Source organism: Hibiscus syriacus, unplaced genomic scaffold (genome assembly GCF_006381635.1).
Source record: "Hibiscus syriacus cultivar Baekdansim isolate YM2019G1 unplaced genomic scaffold, ASM638163v2 tig00116937_pilon, whole genome shotgun sequence".
Classification (NCBI taxonomy): domain Eukaryota; kingdom Viridiplantae; phylum Streptophyta; class Magnoliopsida; order Malvales; family Malvaceae; genus Hibiscus; species Hibiscus syriacus.
The window spans coordinates 975,439-996,355 of NW_024063475.1; positions in this window are offsets into that span (position 1 = coordinate 975,439).

The following is a 20,917-nucleotide window of genomic DNA, read 5'->3' on the forward strand; positions in this document are numbered from 1 at the left end:
AGAGGCAGAGGAAGGAACCCGTCTGAATTCTCTGCTCAACCTGAAGTTCGATCCACTGCTCGAGTATACACCTAAAGACAAGTGAAGACCGTGATGACCCTGATATTATAGCAGGTACTTTTCAGTTGTATGATAAATTAGTATTGGTACTGATTGATCCGGGTTCTAATTATTCTTATATTACAAGTAAGTTAGTAAAGGAGTTGGGGATTCCCTTAGAAGCTACGAGTAATGAGATTATAGTAACAACTCCGTTAGGCAATAGTGCCCGGGTGAATAAAGTTTGTAAGGGGTGTCCCATAAAGATTCAGGAATTGAATTCCCTGCTAATCTGATGGAATTACCCTTTGACGAGTTTGAAGTAATTCTGGGATTGACATTGACAAACTTTTGATCGTTGACTTTCATTTATCATTCATTATTGTTGATCATTAATTTTTACCGTTGAATTGATTTTGACTAGGCAAGTGACTTTGACGAGTTAAACTTTAATTCTTATTTATTTTATTCGAATTAGATATATACTTTATTTTTTTATTAATAAATAAATTTATTATTGACTTTATACGGGTATATAATTGATTCTAAAGACCAAAGTCGAGAAGAAGACTTTCGTTCCTAATTCATAAACTCTAAATTCCTCTGCCTGACTTTATGCAATCCAAATATCTGAAATATTCTGTAAAATTATGATATTACATGTGAATAATATTTTATTGATTTATGTTAAATTATTGTTGTAAGAATGTATGTACATGGAGTGTGTTTACCAAGGTAAAGTACTTCAGTGCTTTTTTTTCCCCGCGGCCTGACCTTTTTTTTCTTTTTAGTTGTTTTCTGGTTTTAAAGTTTCGCATTGATTAATCTGAACTGATCCGTGTAGTACATCTAATTTTTGTGTGTAAGTCTCCCAATAGGGATTTTCTACATGTACAAAGATTCGAACTCCAAACATTACTTAAACATTATTAAACGGCTTACCACTTGAACCAACCACAATCTTCATGCAATCCTAATGTCTAAAATGGGCTTCCTCGCCCAATCAGGGTACCGAATTTTTTTTCTATTGTGTTACTTTCAGGAGGCATTTGGTTCGTGGAAATAATTATTATCAAGTGGAATAATCTTTTTTGAAATTGTATTTCCATGTTTGATTCATGAAAAATATTATTACCAAGTAATAATTAATTACCAATAGTAGCATTTTTTGTTAAAACGGTAGGAATGTCATTACCTCTAGAATAATAAATTTTTTTCATATAGATCCTTCTACATTCTTATTCTTCATACTTTACTTAAAATTATAAACATAATAATAATATTTAAAGAGGTTGATTTAGTAAAATATTAATAAATTTAAGTAGTTAAAATTATTTTATAATTTTAATATTTAATACATTAATCAATTTATAATTTTATGAGACGATAAAATTATTGTAAAATGTAATTATTTAAAATAATTTTTAATTTTGATTTATTAAAAATAAATTTAATATATTGAAAAATAATATATTTGTTCACTCGAGAACACAATATTATTTTTATATTATATTGTATTTTATATAAATAAATATGATACTTACGAAAATTATTCAAAAATATAAGTTTGATATACTAATTATATTAATTACATATTAAATATATTGTTTCTTAAAAGTTAGATAATGTAATCATTAAAATATTTTTATGGATTTTTATTCAAATATTTTTAATTTAATATTAAAATTTAATTTGTTGAAAAAAAATATCAAGAGAATAATTTGGTAAAATATGTATTTAAATAATTTTATATTATTTCAACTAAACATTGTAATCTTATATTCCTTCTAAGTAGACGAACAAGGTAATACAACATACTCATAGTAATGTTACATTTCAGTAATCTTACATTCCGTGAATTAAACGACCCCTTAATGTTTTATTTTTTCAACTATGGGGAAAATTACAGTATCATCGAAAGACGATTGAAGCATATGACGTCTTTTCGAAAGACGATCGAAGCACCAGACATATTCAAGGTTTTATCATTAAACTTCTATGGATAAAAAATTTGAAGATAAAATATTTTTACCGTCTTTCAAAAAGACATCATATACTCTAGACATCTTCCGATAACACCGTAGATTTTATTCCATTTCAACAAATAGTTTTTCTCTTACCCATTTCAGCATTTTTTTTCAAACACCCTATTGGAGCCATTTTTCCGTCTGAAATATTCTGCAAAATTATGATCATTAACTTGTCTATTTAGTGAGTGTTATGATTTATAGATGTTTGTTCTGAATCAACTCTACACAATGTATGACTATGCTTTTAATCATAATATGTACGATTGAGACATCCATGTACCAAGCATTCTAGATAGTGACAAATTTGTCTTGATGTCAGAATAATAATTGTATGTGCACGGGGATTAGTTGTTCAAGTGGAAGATTTATTTGCACATTCACACGCCACTACTTGGATATTTTGTAGTATATCCGTATGCTACTTGCACTCTTATATTAATGTTTTAATTTTAATATGACAAATGATGATTGGTTCAAGTGGTAAGCAGTTTGATATCTTTTAAGTATATTTCGAGTTCGAGTACTTGTTTATGTAGAAAATTCTTACTGAAATATTCATCTTCCAAAATCATGTGTGAGACCCAAGACAATTCGGATTAACTAAGACAAAACCTTAAGAACCGAAAGGCTAACAAAAAAACAACTTGGAGATTAATAGATGGATGGGTGGGTAATGGATTACTAGTATGTGCCTTTTTGATTTGTTATTCTAATATAAGTTAGCATTTGCATGCAATGCATTTTTCTCTTGTTAATTTATTCACTTAGCATGATCTTTAGTTTACTTTTGATATTTGCATGCTCTCTAGTTATATTGTTGCACTTAGAGATTACGTTGAGCTTTATAACTCATTCTCCGACTTTATTTTCCTTTTCAGATAGACTCATACACTAAATTTGAATTCGACATCTTTTGAAGAGTCTCGATTTCAACTTTGTTTTTGAATTTCAATTATCACTTCTATCATTTTTTTGGTTTATGGCGTTTGGAACTATTTAAAATTGAACTCTATGTTTCATTTCAAACTTTTTGGTCCAATACAGGTTTCCAATTAACTTCTGATTCGATGATATTTCAGATTTGGTCATAACGTATAGGTCGAGTCTGGGGTGCTATAACATTTGAGACCATCTTCAATTTAGCCACCACAACAAATCAAGAACCATGTAATTAATGGAAAAAAGAAAAGTTAAATCTAAAAAATTCTTCATCATTCGAGGGGATATCAAAGATGGAAATAGATCAAAGGTTTGAACTTGTGTGTTTTTAGTTATACAAGATGCTACTAGAGAGGAACAATGGAAAAGAGATATAAATGAAGAGGGAATAAGCATGAGACATGTGCATGATGGTATCACCACTGATTTTAGTTTTGAATGAACCTAAATTTGTCTCTCTTATCTTTCAATCAAACGTTTTTTATAACACTCCAAAACTAGTCTAGAGGTTTTTGATGTTTGGTGATCGAAAAATTCTTTTCTGATATGTTGTTTCAATATTTAGAATTTCTGACAATTCAATTAATTATTTTATACTATGTATTAAATAATAATTAACTTTGTATAAATGTTTAGTGACTAAAATGTGATAAGTGTAGAATTTGGAGACTTTAGTGAAAAAGATAAATTTAGATGCTAAAGTGAAAACAAAGGAAAATTTAATGACTGAGGGTTAATGAGACCATGCAATAAATAGTTTAAAGGAGATAAAATATGGACTTGTGTTGGGATTTCACCATTTTCCAAAATGATGAATAAGCTACTTAGGTTTCTTTATATGCAATTCAGTCTTAATTTCTTTAATTTCTAAATTTAGCTAAATTAGCTTACATATGGTGAAGTTTTCTCAACTGTCTATAAGGGTGTGTTGATCGTCTAGCTCACAGATTGTAATATATCAGATGTCGTGGTATCTGGTGTAAGGATACCGGAGTCATCTCGGATATTTTCAGGGCCTTGAGTGAAACTAAAAAATAGACCATTATAAAATGAAAGTATATTCTATTACTTTGAACAATTAATTTAATTAATAAATTGTAGAAAAATTATTAAATTAGGGGCTTGAATTATAAAAGTAAAAAGTATGATTAAAAAAATTAGGGACCTTGATTATAAAGTAAAAGAGAGGTTAAAAAATTAGTGGCCTCAATTTTAAAGGTAAAAAATGATACTGAAAAAATTAGGAGCCTCAGTTATAAAGGTAAAAAGTGAGATTGAAAAAAAATTAGGATCATCAATTATAATTATAAAAAAGTTTGATTGAAAAAAAATAAAGGCCCCCATTATACAGATAAAAAGTAGGATTGCAAAAATTATGGGTCTCAATTATAAATATAAAAAATAAAATCAAAGAAAATGAAAGAACTCAATTATAAAAATAAAAATAAAATAAAAAACATGGGCCTTATAAAAAATAAAGGCCTTGAACGATCGTTCAGGGTGCACCCCTAATAACCGGCCTTGAACTAAGTGTCAAGTATTATTATTATTATTATTATTAGTATTTGATTAATCTGAGATAAATACAATGTAGTATATATTCAAAGATCTCTCAATCCTTTGACATGGAATGCTCATATCATTAACATTCTTGGTGCTCAAACTCGGGTCCTCAAGGAATAACAATAATTCATTTACCAACGAGGTAACTGTGATTCCTTCTAAGTGTCAAATATTAATCTTATAAGGATTGGGACCTACTAATTTAGATCTAATGCCCCTAGTCAGTAATAAGAATTTTCTGAAATTTGTAAGAACATCGGTTTCAACAAAAGAAAAATAAAATGGAAAATTGGGCTTTCATACCCAAGGGCACTGTCACGACAACAAATCTTAAACCAAGTATAATGAAATACATAGGTCGGATTCGTTAACAATACCAATATAACCTATTGATGCGTCGAGTTCTGCTTCAACAATTGACGGGGCATCAAGGCTTCTTCCTCTCTCAATAGCGACAACATACAAGTTACACGGCTTCCTAGTGCCTCTACGGGTTGTCGGGTACTTGATAGAGATTATGTCGATATTTAGGGGTATTCTGTAACACCCCGATTTCGGTGTTATAAGTTTGAGAAACGATTTGTAACAGTTTGAGTGAAATTCAGAGAATGATGGACCAAGTTGGATGAAATTGTAATTTGAATGGTTTAACTGTCATAAATTAGAAGTTTGAGGACTCTATTGTATATGAATAAGAGGACTCAATCGTATGAAATAATATTAATTGAGGATTAAATAGGATAACTACAAAGTTAAGGGACCCCATTGAAAGGTAATTAGAAATATTAGTGATCAAGTTAAACAAATCCAAAGTTAGATAATCAATTTAAAATGAAAAAAGAACTAAAATGAAGGTCGTTGAAACTTGGGATGCCATTAGTGAACTAGGAATAGGATTCTACTTGGGAGCTCTTCGTCAAACCGTAGATTCCAAACTTGATTGAGTATCAGAATACGTCTCAAATATTAGTGGGCATGTATTTTCATAGACCTTATATATTGAGTCGTGATTATATTTTGATAAACTCTTGTATTTTAAGATGTATTATTGGGAGCTCCACACTTTTGTAAACATATTACATTTTGGTGTTAAACCATGTTTTAAATGATGGATGTTCATCTATGATTATGATGTCGGTTTCGAAAAAGAATAATTAACCGCTTTGGTAGTTTGGTGTAGCTTCCTAATCCTTTAGATTTCGAGTCGGATTAGATTAAGATGTTTGAGTATAATAATTTTAGTCCAACCAAATTAATATATTCTAACGATTTTTTATTAATTTATAATTATTTCTTTTAATACCAAAATGAACTAATACCATTTTTCCCCAAATATACACAGTTTGTAACCAACTCTAAAATTTCTATTTTCTACTAACTTTCTAACAATATACTCATTATTATTATGTGTACTAAAACAATAATACTAGCATATTAATACTAATTTTTATAATCGTTTTTAATATTTTTAAATCATCATCTATTATTGTGTTTCTATTTTGGTCACCCAATTATTATTATTTTTAAATCATACTTAATGTTACGTTTTATTTCTATTTTGGTCACCCGCCTTTAGGTTTGACGGTTGATTTAATAGAAATAGTGATGACATAGTATGATAACAACTTCAATCCTCAAAACTTACACATTCTATCAAATTGATCCTAATTCGATATAATTCGATAAATTCTTAATATACAAAATCATATCAATTGGGTCAACATAAAATCTTAAAATCCATCTCCCAAATCTCGATCTTCCCCCGACTACCATTCCCCCAATGCAATGCTTAGTATGGAAGTATTTTCATTTTCTCTTGTACATGAATGCAATGCTTCACTATTTTAATTAGAATTCAAAAGAATTCTTGTATTGCTTTTCTTCTAGTAATGAAGGTCATTGCATATTATATCAACAAATCAAAACTCTAACTGTCATTACACTTTGCATATTAAAACAAATGTTTTTCTGATTACAAATTACAAATTATCATTAGACATGTTTAAACATGACTTTGTTTGGAAAATACTTGATTATCTAATATGGTAAAAAATAAAGAGTATAGATAATATTAAAGATCCACCGTGTAGAGGCGACGGCGGCTGCGTAAATGGGCGACGACGATGTGAAGGAAGATCGAAATTTGGGAGAAGGATTTGGGATTTTATATTGGACCAAATTGATAGGTTTTTAAATATTAAAGATGTATTGAAATATTTCAAATTATGATCAATTTGACATAATATGTAAGTTTTGGGGACTAAAACTATTATACTATGCCACATTAAGGGTATGTTTGTTTTCCTGTAATTGATTTTCCGGAAAATGTTTTCTTCATTTTCCGGAAAATGTTTTACTCATTTTCCAGTGTTTGGTTGGTAGAAAACAGGTGGTTAACATAATTTATTTGCCCGATCAACAGAATTTTCTTTGTTTTTTCTGGAAAATGATTTTCGAGTTGATTTTTCATAATTTGTTTTTCGGAAATTTTACTTCAAAGTATTAATACTCAAATAATATTATTTTATAAATTTAATATTAATAAAATATTTTAGTACCATTTTAATAAAATAGTAATTATTAAAATATTTTATTAATATTTTAATTCTAATATTATATTTTTAGTATTATATTATATATTAAATTATAATAATATGACATTATATTTTTATTTTAATAATATAATAAATTATTAATAAAATTAATTTTATTATTAATAAATTTAGAATATATATACTAATTTTATTTTAATAAATAATTAATAAATTTTAATTTTGAATATAATAGTCTTAATATTTTATTATAAAATTTTAGAAATAATATTTTAATAACAATATTGAAAAATAACATTATATAAATTATTTCTATATTTCAAAAAATAATATTAATTATTTTCTAATAAAATATTATGTATTATACTTGATATTTATAATAAATAATTTTTAAAAAATTATCAACCAGTGGAAAATGATTTACATGCATCATCCAAACATCATAAAATGATTCTAAAATTAATTTTCTAAGAAATGTAATTCATTTTACTGAATTCATTTTCCGGAATTTGTTTTTGTGAACAAACTGATCCTAAGTCAATGGTCAAACCTAATGGTAGGTGACCAAAACAAAAACAAAATGTAATAGATATGATTTTGGAAAACAAATAACTGAATGGACAAAACATAAACATAAAAATAAGTGAGTGATCAAGTAAGTAATTTACCCTGTTTTTAATGTATACCATATTTTATGTCGTTGTACTAATTACCTACACTTTTACTAAATTTTCTAAGATAATTGACATAGTTATACGTTTCACACAAAAAATAAAATAAAATAATTGGAAAGTGTTCTTTAGGGAATATTCCCCAAATGTTTCCTTATAAATTTTATAGGGTAAAATATGAAAATAGTCCTGTAATTATACTGTGTTTTTGTTGAGTCTTTGTATTAAAAAAGTTGTAAAATTATCACCCAATTTAAAAATAATAACAAGTTTATCATTTTTCGTTAAAAGATTAATTACGGATGGTGTGGTAGTTAATAAGACTGATATAGTAATAAATTTTACACTTAATTTTAAAAAATTAACCATCAACATTTCAATATTCTAAAAATTTATTCTCCCTTCTTTTTTATTCCTTCTCTCATCCAGCATCTCCCCTATCATTCTTCAACTATTTTGTAAACCCTTAAGAGTAAAAGCATGAAACATAAGTACTATTAGCGGTAAAAGAGAATTTTGGTTTCTTTAAAGGTTTTAAATTCGAATAGTGACATTTGTTAGATAAGTTATTAATAGATAAAAAAAATTGAACAAATATTATCATTGTAAACACCGTGACTAATAAAAAAAAAGGGAAGAATAAATACTTAACATTGAATGTGACCAATGAGTAGTAATGACGTAAATGATATTAATGCAAGGAAAGGGGATTGGCACATGCAAAACCAGCACAAGCCACCGCCTTCCGTTGAAGTGATCGACAGAATTAGCTTTGGTGCCTTTGCGTTGAGGACACTGCTTTGAACCTGGTAGTCGGATACAGAAACTATATATAATTGTACGTTGATTGTCGTAGTAATAGAAACCGAACAAACAAGAATTTATCAAATGATTTTTGTGGTTAAAGTGAATGTTATTATCTCTTTAAGTTCTGAGTTCGAGCAGTTATATCTGCAAGATGTGCGTACATTATTAATAATTAAGAAAGATTCTGAACATATACTATCATTGAAATATTTTTTCCTATTGGTTAAGTTAAAAGAGTGAGTGGGGAGGTCAGTGTGTAGCAAAGAAGCTTTCATATGCACTCGAGATGGCATTTCTATGTTAAACCAATCTAGTGAAATGGAGATAGCATTTCACGTCAACGATATCGTGTAGATGCACCTCAAATTTCAGTAGGGATTGATTTGTACCCATGCACTTACGCACGAGGGAAAGTCTTTTAGCGTACACATTTACTCAACTACAAATTGGTTTTAGCTTATAAACATCTTCCAAACTCTATATTCTTTTCATGTGAGAGGAAAATGTTTTAAATCATCAAATTTTTATTAACAATATTTGTATGTAGATTACTTTGAGTATCAATTATTATTCATCACTTACCCGTTTTAAAGATCTCATGGAATAAAATATAAAACTATAATTTTATTATTCAAACTTTCAGTTTTATCAATTTTAATATTACTTTATTTCATTATAGTCTTGAGAGATAAGAAGAAACAAAGAAGAGGTATGTTAACAAAATTTTACTTCCCCCTTAAACATATTCCACTTAGAGGTGTTCAAATTTCGGTTAAAATTAATTTAACCGACCGAATCGAAGTTCTTTCGGGTTAATCTATCGGTTAATTTTAGGTTTGGATAGTTAACAGTTAATGATTTTTTTAAACTTCAGTTACCGGTTAATTCAGTTCGAAATCGTTTGGTTAACCAAGTTAACCAAAATTATTAAATATTTATATATTACTTAGCCTCAAGAGTGTTTAAACTTCAGTTTTAACCGAATTAATAGAATTAACCAAAAATATATAATATTTTTTTTATAAATTTCGATTAATTCTATTAACCGATCGATTAACCAAATTTTGTTCAGTTCGGTTATTTATTTTTGAAAAAAATATTCGATTCGATTAACGGTTAAAGAAAAAATCGGTTAATTTTTTTAAAATTCAGTTCGATCGATTAGCTAAACTGATTGATTGAACGACCCAAATTCCACCTTCCTCGTTGTTAGTCCCATACAAAAATGGTGGAGGAGAGAAGAAATAAAAAAAGATTAAATTAATAGAATATTAAAATTTTAGTTTTTTTAACTTGTGACTAAATTAAAATAAAGTATATAAGTTTAAAGTTAAATTTATTATTATATCAATTTTATTAACTATAACATTATTTATTATTAAATCATAGACAAATTATCTATTTGGTCACCTAATTATTTTTTAAATCATACTTAACGTTATGTTTTAGTTCTATTTTAGTTATTTGTCGTTAAAATATTAACGATGATGCTAACGTATTATCATAAGATAATATCACATCAATATCGAAAAGTAAAAAAAAATATATTTACATTAGTGTCACAATTAATTTTTTAACTGTGGTTAACTAAAGCAGAATCAAAATGTAACGTTAGCAATGATTTTAAAAAAATAATAATAGTTAGATTGTCAAAATAAAAATTAAGTAATAGGTGAGCGACCAAATAAATAGTTTAATCTTAAATATTTAAGGAAAAAATGCAAAATTATTAATTCTTTCAAGTCATGTGACCATTTTGTAATGTTTCATAGTTGGGAGACTAAAGTAATATTATAGTTGGAACTACAGATGACGTGGTGAGTTAGATCTGTATAATAATTTCTCGGATCACGTGAGTTTTTTTTATTAACATAGGGTAGGTACAAAGCAATACATGTTCAAATATAGCTCTTGATAATTTAATATTGAACATTTAGGGATGGACACAGGGTAGGGCAAGGCAGGGGCGGGGTGGGTCATTTTTTGGTTGCCCCGACCTCGGCCCCAAAATATTTTTCTAAAACTCGACCCCACTCTCCCCGATAATTTTTTATTTTTCTCACACACCAAACCCGTCTTGATTTTTAGAATATAATCCCGACCCCAACAAAAATATATCAATATTTTAAATAATTAAAATAATACATTTTATAATAATTTATTGTATTTTAAATTATTAAAATAATATATTTTATAATAACTTGTTATATTTTTAATAATTAAATAAAATATTTTAACACCATATAAATAAAAATATTTAAAATCTTAAATATATTATATAATTTATACTGGATCGGGTCGGGTCGATGATTTTTCACCTTAAACTTGTCCCCGCCCTGCTCCGAACCTACTTAGTATATAGCCCGCCCCACCTATAAATTATATAATATATTAAAAAAAAACCTGACTCCAAACCCTAAAATTAAAAAAAAAACCATCCCTATAGGGTCAGGTCAAGTCGGGACTCGACTGATTCAAGTATTTAACTATACCTATAAACATTAACACCTTTAATATTTATGGTATTCTAACTCGAATATGTAACAATAATTATGTTATCGCCGAGATTGCTTAATTCGGGTCGGATCACGTGAGTGAGTTTGCTTGTTGAGGGAAGTGCCAAATCATCTTTTTTATCCTAACGGTCGAATTCAATAGGATGTATAGGCATAGCTGATCCACCTCTGATTATACTGCCATCTGCTGTTCCTCTGTGCCTTTCGCCCGTATATATATATTGTTAATGTCATAATAGTTACCTTTTTAAGATAATGCGCTTTTTAATAATTATGAGAAATTATGAATATTGTAATATTTAGATTATTAGAAAATTATTAAATTATTATTCATTCATAGTAGGTGAAATTAAAAAAATCAAGCGAATTTAAGAGTTAAATTTAGGAAATATTGATGTTAAAAAAATATATTAGAAAAATAAGAATCGTTAAAGTTTTTTAAGGAAATAAGTTGAATTTAATGGTGATTAGTAAAATCATTGATAGATGAGAATGATTTTGATAAAATCTTGGTTTTACCTTTTCAAACTAAATTATAAAGACATGAAAGTAGGGGTCTAAAATATAAAATTTCAAAACATATTTTTAAGTGAATTAAATTTTCAAGCTCTTTTCTTATACTTTTAATTTCCTTTCAATTTGATCCTAAACATGCAAATAAAAGGAAAAAAATTAGAGTAAAGTCGCCAGCAGATAAGAAAAACTTGACAAAGTCACCAGCAACTACTAAAGATATTGCTCCTCTTTCGCATTTCGAAACTAAATTATAAAGAAATTAAAATCGAAGGATTAAAATAAAAAATTCAAACATTAGTTCTAAGTAAAATTTCATTTTGGGTGTCTTTCGTACGGTCAATTTTAAAGAAAATTTCATTTCAGTCCCTATACTTCTGATTTATTTTTAATTTGATCCTACAAATGTAAAAAAAAGGGAACAAAATCGACCTCAGCTACTAGCAACTTTGTTAAAGTCAATTTTAGATACCGACGACTTCACTTGCACAATAAAAATATCACTATTTCCATAATTAATTAATTGCCATCTTCAAATTCTCGTTTTTCTTGTATTTTTTCGGGTATAATTATTGTTACTTGATTTATTAATCAACTAATTCAGATTAGGTAGTATAGAGGCAAGATATTTTCTGTATTCACAAGGACTTGAACTCGAGACATTGCTTAAACGATATCAAACTGCTTATCGCTTTAACCAATCCCTGTTGGTTTATTTATCCAAATTCTTAATATATAACTAACATACTATAAATTTAGATTTCATCACTTATAAATAAAAAATTATATAAAAAGTGTTTTTTTATATAAAATGAATCAAATTGGTTTATATACAAAATTAGCCCTTATACTTAAATAGGGAAAATTTTCTTTAAATATTAAAATTGATTTTTTCTTTAACATGCACCTACTTGGGTTATTATTAAATTAATATGCACTGAGTATAGAGTTTTCATCACAAATAACAGTTTATTAATATTGTTTGTGGATATAGAAAAATTACACCGTCAGTATATCAATGATAATCGACAAAAACATTTTTCTAATATTTAATTAAATATTGACTATTTTTATTAGTATGAAATAATTATAAGGTAATATGTTGAGTTAATCGATCGGTTGAATCGACCAAGATGGGGTGAATTGACAATAAAAATTTCGGTAGAAGCTTTTGCAGAAAATTGAAAATATTTGCACAACGATTTAGATTGGTTCGACTTTCTCAACCAAAGTCTACATCCACTACCTTAGTTATCCACACTAAGGATTTTCCACAAGTTTACTGATTTGTTTTTATTTCGAGGACAAAAAGTAACCTTAAAACTCTCTCAAGAATTATACCCCAAATTCTTGAGAACACTCTCTCCCAAAGAAAAAATTACAAATTTTGCAAACTTACAGAAAAACCTCACAAGGCAAGATGTTTGCACAATTCTATAACAAAGAAAAAACACTAAAAAAATGAATACAATTGAGCACAAATGGTGTTCTTGAAATCAAAATGAATATTGGATAGAAAATAGGCTTGAAAATGCTCAAACAATAAGTTTAAGGCTTTCTCTTTGATTCTCTCTCAATTCTTGTTTCTTATTGTTGATCAATCACTTCAGAACTTGTTTAAATACACCTTGGATCACTTCTGAACGTTGGAGATCATTAGTGAAGTCAATAGAGTCGTTATGGTGTGTTTTCCATTTAAAATATCACTTGGGAGCGTAGGTGTATCGGTACACCATCAAAGGGTACAATACACTCAGTGTAAAATTCAAATATTTCGACCGTTATTTGACCTAGTGTATCGGTACACCCCAGGGGTATCGATACACTAATTACATTCGATGCTTCTCGGAGCCAAAGGGGTATCAGTACACTCGGCTGTGTATCGGTACCCTTATTACATTCGAAATTCAGGGGTATCGGTACATCCCATGGGTGTATCGGTACACCCTTACTTGAAAATAATTTTTGGCTCGATTAAGATTCGAAATACTTTGTAAAAATTTGTTTCAAAAATATTTTACTTGAAACACAATTTTACACTTAAGTAAGGATTAAAATTGTCATTTGAAAACTTGGAGTAATATTTTTTATATTCAAATAATTTGCTCGAATATTCATTTTGAAATCGAATATAAAATCTTAAAATTCATTCACACTTTATTTGTTATATCGAAACATCAAAATGTTTTCAACAATTTCCCCCTTTTTGATATAACAAAACATTTTAGTAAGTTTAAGATTTTCTTGTTGAAAATCATTTTTGAAATCAATTTTGAAAATTATTCCTCCTTAATTTATTCTCCCCCTTTTTGTTAAATCAAAAAGACTCTATGAAAAAATTGAACACAAGTTTTTAAGAAAAATAGCCAAGTGATTTATATAGATATAGCTATAGTTGCTATGATCACAATCAAGAGAATTGTTAGCCATTAATCCATAATCAATATTCATAAATAATGTGTAATGGTAATTGGTCATATGATATCTAATATGTAAATGATGCAAAAACTATTGAAAATTCAATTAAAGTTCAAATAACTAATAATAATTATCCAATCAAAAAACAAACAAATCCAAACATCCACAACATAAACATTCAAGATTAATCATCCAAACACACCAAAATGTTTTAACAATAAGTTCAAATTCAATCTATGAAAACTAAGCAAGAGAAGTCTAATCATCCATCGGTTGATCGGGAGGAGGAAAATGTGGAAGTGCATTGAGTGTGTCGTCCATAGAATTAAGTCGATAATTTAATGCTTCGTTGTTAGCTCGCATCTCCCATTGGGTATCCAATTGTTGAACCCCCATAGCGGTTAAGTGGGACTCTATGGATGCAAACCTCATGTCCAATGTCTCCACGAATGAGCGAAAGTATGGAGGCATCGAACTATCTTGCTCGGCTTGCTCGTCCTCAGCTAAGTTAACGGGATCATCGACATCCCGAAAAAGATCTTCAAGCTTTGGATCATCATCAGCAGGTATCGGTACCGGTACCGCTCGTGAAGAACTAGCACCAAGTGTTTTCTAGGTTGATCGAACCCATTTATCTTTATCCCTGGACCATCCTGATTTATGCAAGGTTTTGAAATTTATTTGGCTTTTAAGAGGGATGGCGACATCAAGTTGGACCCTAAGCTTGAATTTGATATAGAAATTACTACGAAGACAATCGTAAACTAAGGTTTATACATGTTTGGAGGGAACGTTGTTTACGGTTTCAACTAGTTCAGTAAAAATGATTTATGGCAAATTTATTTTCTTTTTATTCTGGATACAATGTAACCACCAAAGGTCTAGTACTCTAAGAGTGGAGTATCTACCTCCAGATAGTCTAAACCACCAAGAGATGATCAAGTGATGATGATCTACCAAAGTACTTGCACTAGCCTTGGCTCTATAAGGAGTAACCACAATTTCTCTCTCGTTATCTAAACCATCGTTATCTAAACCAAATGTCCTAACGATTGAGTCAGAGTCAATATAAACATATTGGCCTAATGGATAAGAACGAATACCTATAGTGGCAGTTTGAGACTCGTTTTGGGCACAAACCGCATTGGAATAGAAAATGCGAACGAGTTGGTGATAAACGATAGGTTTAAGATGAAAATGTTTATCAAATTTCCAAGTTTTGAGGGTAGAAAGATATTTAAATTTCATATCGATCATTGCTTGGATATAAGGGATACGTTCTTTCCGGATGTTATAGGACTCGAATAGGTCAACAAACCTAGTGTAGAGATTTTCTCGATGGCCAGGTTCATTAAAACAAGAATTTCTAATTGTCATCTCGGGATCATTTGGGTTTGGAGGTGGAATAGGTGGTTGGTTTTGACAGACCATTAAAACAATATAATTAAATTAAAAAACACCACTTTTAAAATAAAATATTTTTTTATTTTGAAAAATTTTAAAAAATTGATTTTTTTGTCTTTTTGATTAAATTTGTTGTAGATTCTAGTTTAAAATCATAATATAAGCAATGCCTGATATCTATTTCGAACTAGAACTAACTAAAACTAGTCATATGTTCAAAAATCAATAAAATAGTGGTTTTAGGAAAATTACCTTGAAATTTGAAGATTGAGTGGAATGTGTTGATTTTTGCACGATTTAATGATTGCTAGCAGGATTATTCGTTGAAAAATGAAGAGATTATGACTTGAAACATTGGATTTGAACAAGATGGAGAGTAAGGGTGAGAGAGGAGTGAACGGCGATGGAGAGTGTTTAAAAGGGTTTTGGTCAAAACTGATAATTTTAGGGATTTAAAGCCAAAAACCCGTCGGGTGTATCGATACACTCGAGGAATGTATCGGTACACATTCAAGGAAAGTATCGGTACACATTCAAGGTGTATCGATACATAGCAAGGGGGTATCGATACATTGTGCACAAAAATGTCAAAAATCTGTGTTAAACACTTAGAATGCTAAATTAATCAACTCTAGTGGTATTAGCAACTCATATTTCAAAAATTAACTATGTTCAATCAATAAAATCACCTTTAAATTTTATTTGAACATATTATAATTTTCACTAAAGATCATAAACTCCCCCTAACTATTAGCATAGAATGCATTCAAAAATGTTATTTTTATAAGCATTTTTCATATACTAATTAAAAGTGCTAAAATTATTTTAAACATTAAGTCAATGTAGGTCGGTTAAACCTAATTCTCTCATAAGTGTCCAAAATCTTTCTTTATCTAAAGGTTTTGTAAAAATGTCAGCTATTTGATGCAAAGTATCAACGAATTCTAGAACTACATCTCCTTTAGTGACATGATCTCTAATGAAATGATGTCTAATTTCAATGTGCTTAGTTCTAGAGTGTTGGATGAGGTTTTTAGTGAGACAAATAGCACTAGTATTGTCACACTTGATAGGAATGATACCAACTTCAATTCCATAGTCTAAAATATTGTAGTTTCATCTATAAAACTTGTGCGCAACAACTACCAACTGAAATGTATTCTGTTTTAGTGGCAGATAATGCACCACTATTTTGTTTCTTTGAAAACCAAGAAATCAACATATTTCATAGGAATTGATAAGTATCGGATGTGCTTTTCCTATCTATTTTGCATCCTCTATAATCCGCATCAGAGAAGACATGCAAGATAAAGCTAGAGTCTCTATGATACTAAAGTCCTAAACTAGTAGTGTCCTTAAGGTATCTAAAGATTCTCTTAATGGCTTGTAGATGAGATTCCTTAGGGCATGATTGAAATCTAGCACATAAGCAAATACTAAACATAATGTCTGGTCTAATTACGGTTAGATAAAGTAAAGAGTCAATCATAAACCTATAAAGTTTAACATCTACACATTTACCTCATTCATCTTTGTCAATCTTTGTAGATGAGCTCATTGGAGTGGCTTGGGGTTTGAAATTTTCTAATCCAAACTTCTTGAGCATATCCTTGAAGTATTTTGCTTGATTAATGAAGATGACATCTTTTCTTTGCTTGATTTGGAGCCCCAATAAAAATGAAATCTCCCTCATCATGCTCATCTCAAATTCACTTTGCATTAGCTTAGAAAATTCTTGGCAAAAAACATCATTAGTAGAACCAAATATTATATATCAATATAAATTTGAACTACTAATAAATCTTTACCTTTTCTTTTAAAAAAAATGTAGTGTCAACCTTCCCTTTTGAAAAACCTTTTTCTATTAAAAAGTTTGACAATCTTTCATACCAAGCTCTAGGAGCTTGTTTTAAACCATATAAAGCTTTTTTCAACTTAAAAACATGATTTGGAAATTTTGAATCTTCAAAACCAGAAGATTGTTACACATACACTTCTTCTTTTATAAAACCATTTAAAAATGCACTTTTAACGTCCATTTGATACAGTTTAAATTCATTGAAACATGCAAATGCTAATAACATTCTAATTACTTCCATCCTAGCTATGGGAGCATATGTTTCATCATAATCTATACCTTCTTTTTGAGTATAGATTTGAATTACTTCCATCCTAGCTATGGGAGCATATGTTTCATCATAATCTATACCTTCTTTTTGAGTATAGATTTGTTCGTACTTTACTTCTCTCAAACTGGTTTAACTCTTCTTGCATAGCCATAATCCAATTTTCATCATTTAATGCTTCTTGGATATTCTTAGGTTCTATGCATGAGATAAATGCAACATAATTACATACGTTCCTAAGTGAAGATCAAGTAGTTACCCATTTGGATGGATCATCTAAAATCTCACCATCATTGACATAGTTGTACTCTCTTGGGTATGAAACTTCCCTTTCTTCAATGGTTAGATTCTTGAAGGCATCTTAAGTTTCTTCATCATTTACTTCTTCTTTTGATGATGGTTCTCCAACATCATGTCCAATGTCATGTGTATTTACAATACCTACGCCATCATCAACACAAGAATCCTTCCCTAGAAGGAGATTATCATCGAAAACAACATGGATAAACTCTTCTACCACTAAAGTTATTTTATTAAATACCCAATAAGGTTTAGAATTTAAGGAATAACCCAAAAAAATTCTTTCATCACTTTTAGCATCAAATTTGCCAAGATTGTCTTTACCGTTGTTTAAAACAAAACATTTGCATCCAAAATGATGAAAATAACTAATGTTAGGCTTTTTATTTTTGAAAATTTCATATGGAGTTTTCTTTAAAATGGGCGTAATCATTACTCGGTTTATAACATAACAAACAGTATTTGTGACTTCTGCCCAAAAATATTTTGGCAAATTATTTTCACAAAGCATGGTTCTAGCCATTTCTTCTAAAGTTCGATTTTTCCTCTTAACAACTCCATTTTGTTGGGGTGTTCTAGGTGCTGAAAAATTATGGCTAATCCCATTTGAATTACAAAAATCAGTAAATCCAAGATTTTCAAATTTTGTACCATGATCACTCCTAACACTTGAAATGGAGTAACCTTTTTCAATTTGGATTACTTTTGAAAATGAGATGAATTTTTCTAATACTTCATCTTTAGTACTTAAAAATAGAACCCAAGTATATCTAGAGTAGTCATCTACCAATACAAAGCAATATTGTTTTCCACCCAAGCTAGTAGTCCTAATTGGCCCCAAAAAGATCTATATGGATCAATTGTAATACTCTACTAGTTGATACATGATTAATGAATTTAAAGAAGGCTCTTTTATGTTTTCCTTTAGCACAAGAATCACATATTTTATCTTTATCAAATTTTAGCTTTAGCAATCCTCTTACTAAGTCTCCTTGAATTAGTCTTTGTAAAACAATCATGCTAGTGTGTCCTAGTCTCCTATACCATAACCAACTATCATGTTCATCCTTAGAACCTAGGCACAAATTAGTCATTTTAATAGAATCTAAATGCATCATGTATATGTTTCCTATTCTATGACCAATAAGCATAATCCGATTAGATGCAATGTCAATAACTTTACAACCATTTGTTTCAAATAAGACATTGTATCCTTTATCGCACAATTGACTAATACTCAATAGATTATGCTTTAACCCATTCACATATAATACTTTTTCTATTTGTATGGAAGAGGTATTACCTATAGTACCTATACCTTCAATGTAACCTTTTGAGTTGTCACCAAAGGTTACCACTCCTCGATTTTTGTCATTAAGCTCTATAAATCAGCTCTTGTCTCCGGTCATGTGTCTTGAGCATCCACTATCAAGGAACCATGAATTTGAACTTGTATTTTATGCCTTGTAGCAATGCTCATTTTCCTACAAACATAGATTAATTTTTTAATTTTGGTACCCAAATTCTTTTGGGTCCATATTCATTAGTTCCTAAAATTCTAGTCCCCTTGGGTATCCATTTATTTAAGATATCCTTATCTTTAGTAGTATTGAGTTCTTTAGGGACCCATATACTTCTAACAATTTTTCCATTAGAGGTTCTTTGAGGACCTCTATGATTGTAGTTTTTAAAATTCTTTCTAATATAGTTGGATTTTGAATTTTCTCCTTTTTCAAAATGTTTTGGTCCAACTTTATTGAAAGAGGTTTTAAGATCATCAATTTCTTTTTGATGATCATCGTTGACTTTTGAAAGTAAATTATGCAAATCAGAATTTTTTTTAAAAAAATCTTTGATTTTGATTTGTGATTCATTAATTTTACTTTCAAGATCATTGTTGGTCTTGGATATGAGATTATTTTTGTTTTTCAATTTTGAAATATCTTTATTGTATTTTAAAAACAATTTCTCATAATTTGAAGCCAACCCAGTATATTCCTCTACTAACTCATCAAAAGAATAATCTTCTAAATCAAATGAGTTAGAGGTTACCTGAGAATCTTCCCCGGTTGCCATCAAGCACATGTTCACTACTTCTTGTTCATCTTCATTTGATATTTCATCATCACTCCAGGTAGCCAAGTGTGCCTTGTGCTTCTTCTTTGATTGATCATTCTTCTTTAATTGTGGGCAATCATATTTGACATGCCCGAGCTTTTTGCATTCATAGAAAATGATTGGGTCATTCTCCTTTGGTTCATTTTTGAAGCCTTCATTTCTTTTGAATTTTCTTCATTTGTTGGGCTTCATTAATTTTCTGAACCGTTTGGCAAATAATGCCATCTCTTCATCATCGTCATCATCATCAGAATCACTCTCATATTTTATGGATTTGAGAGCAACTCCAACGTTTTTCTCTTTCTCTATCGCCTTTTTTGTCTCGTCCTTCTTCTCGAGATCTACCTCATCTTGAATCATCATTTCATGAGTGAGGAGAGAACCGATGAGTTCATCGAGAGTTAAAGACTTTAAGTCTTTAGCTTTGATGATCGCTGTCTTCTTCGATTGCCAAGTTTTTGGAAGAGAATAAATTATCTTCCTCACAAGCTTCTCGTTGGGGATTACTTCTCCAAACACTTTAAGGCCGTTGAAAATCACGAAAAATCTATTTGTCATAGCTTTGATGTCTTCATCCGATTTCATCCTGAAATTTTCATAGCTATGAGTAAGAAGACTAATTTTGGATTCTTTTACCTCGTTGGTGCCTTCATGAGTGACTTGTAGTTTATCCCATATTTACTTGGTGGTTGTACAAGATGAAACTCTCCCTATTCATCTGGTCCAAGTGCACAGAAAAGAATATGGATAGCTTTTGAGTTGAGCTGGAATATTCTCGTCTCTTTATCACTCCACGTATTCGGGTCTGTGGATGGTTCAAAGTATCCGCTCATCACGATTTTCCATGTTCCCATGTAACTAGCTTGAATGAAGTACCTCATCCTATTCTTCCAATAAGCATAATTTTCTCCATTGAAGAAA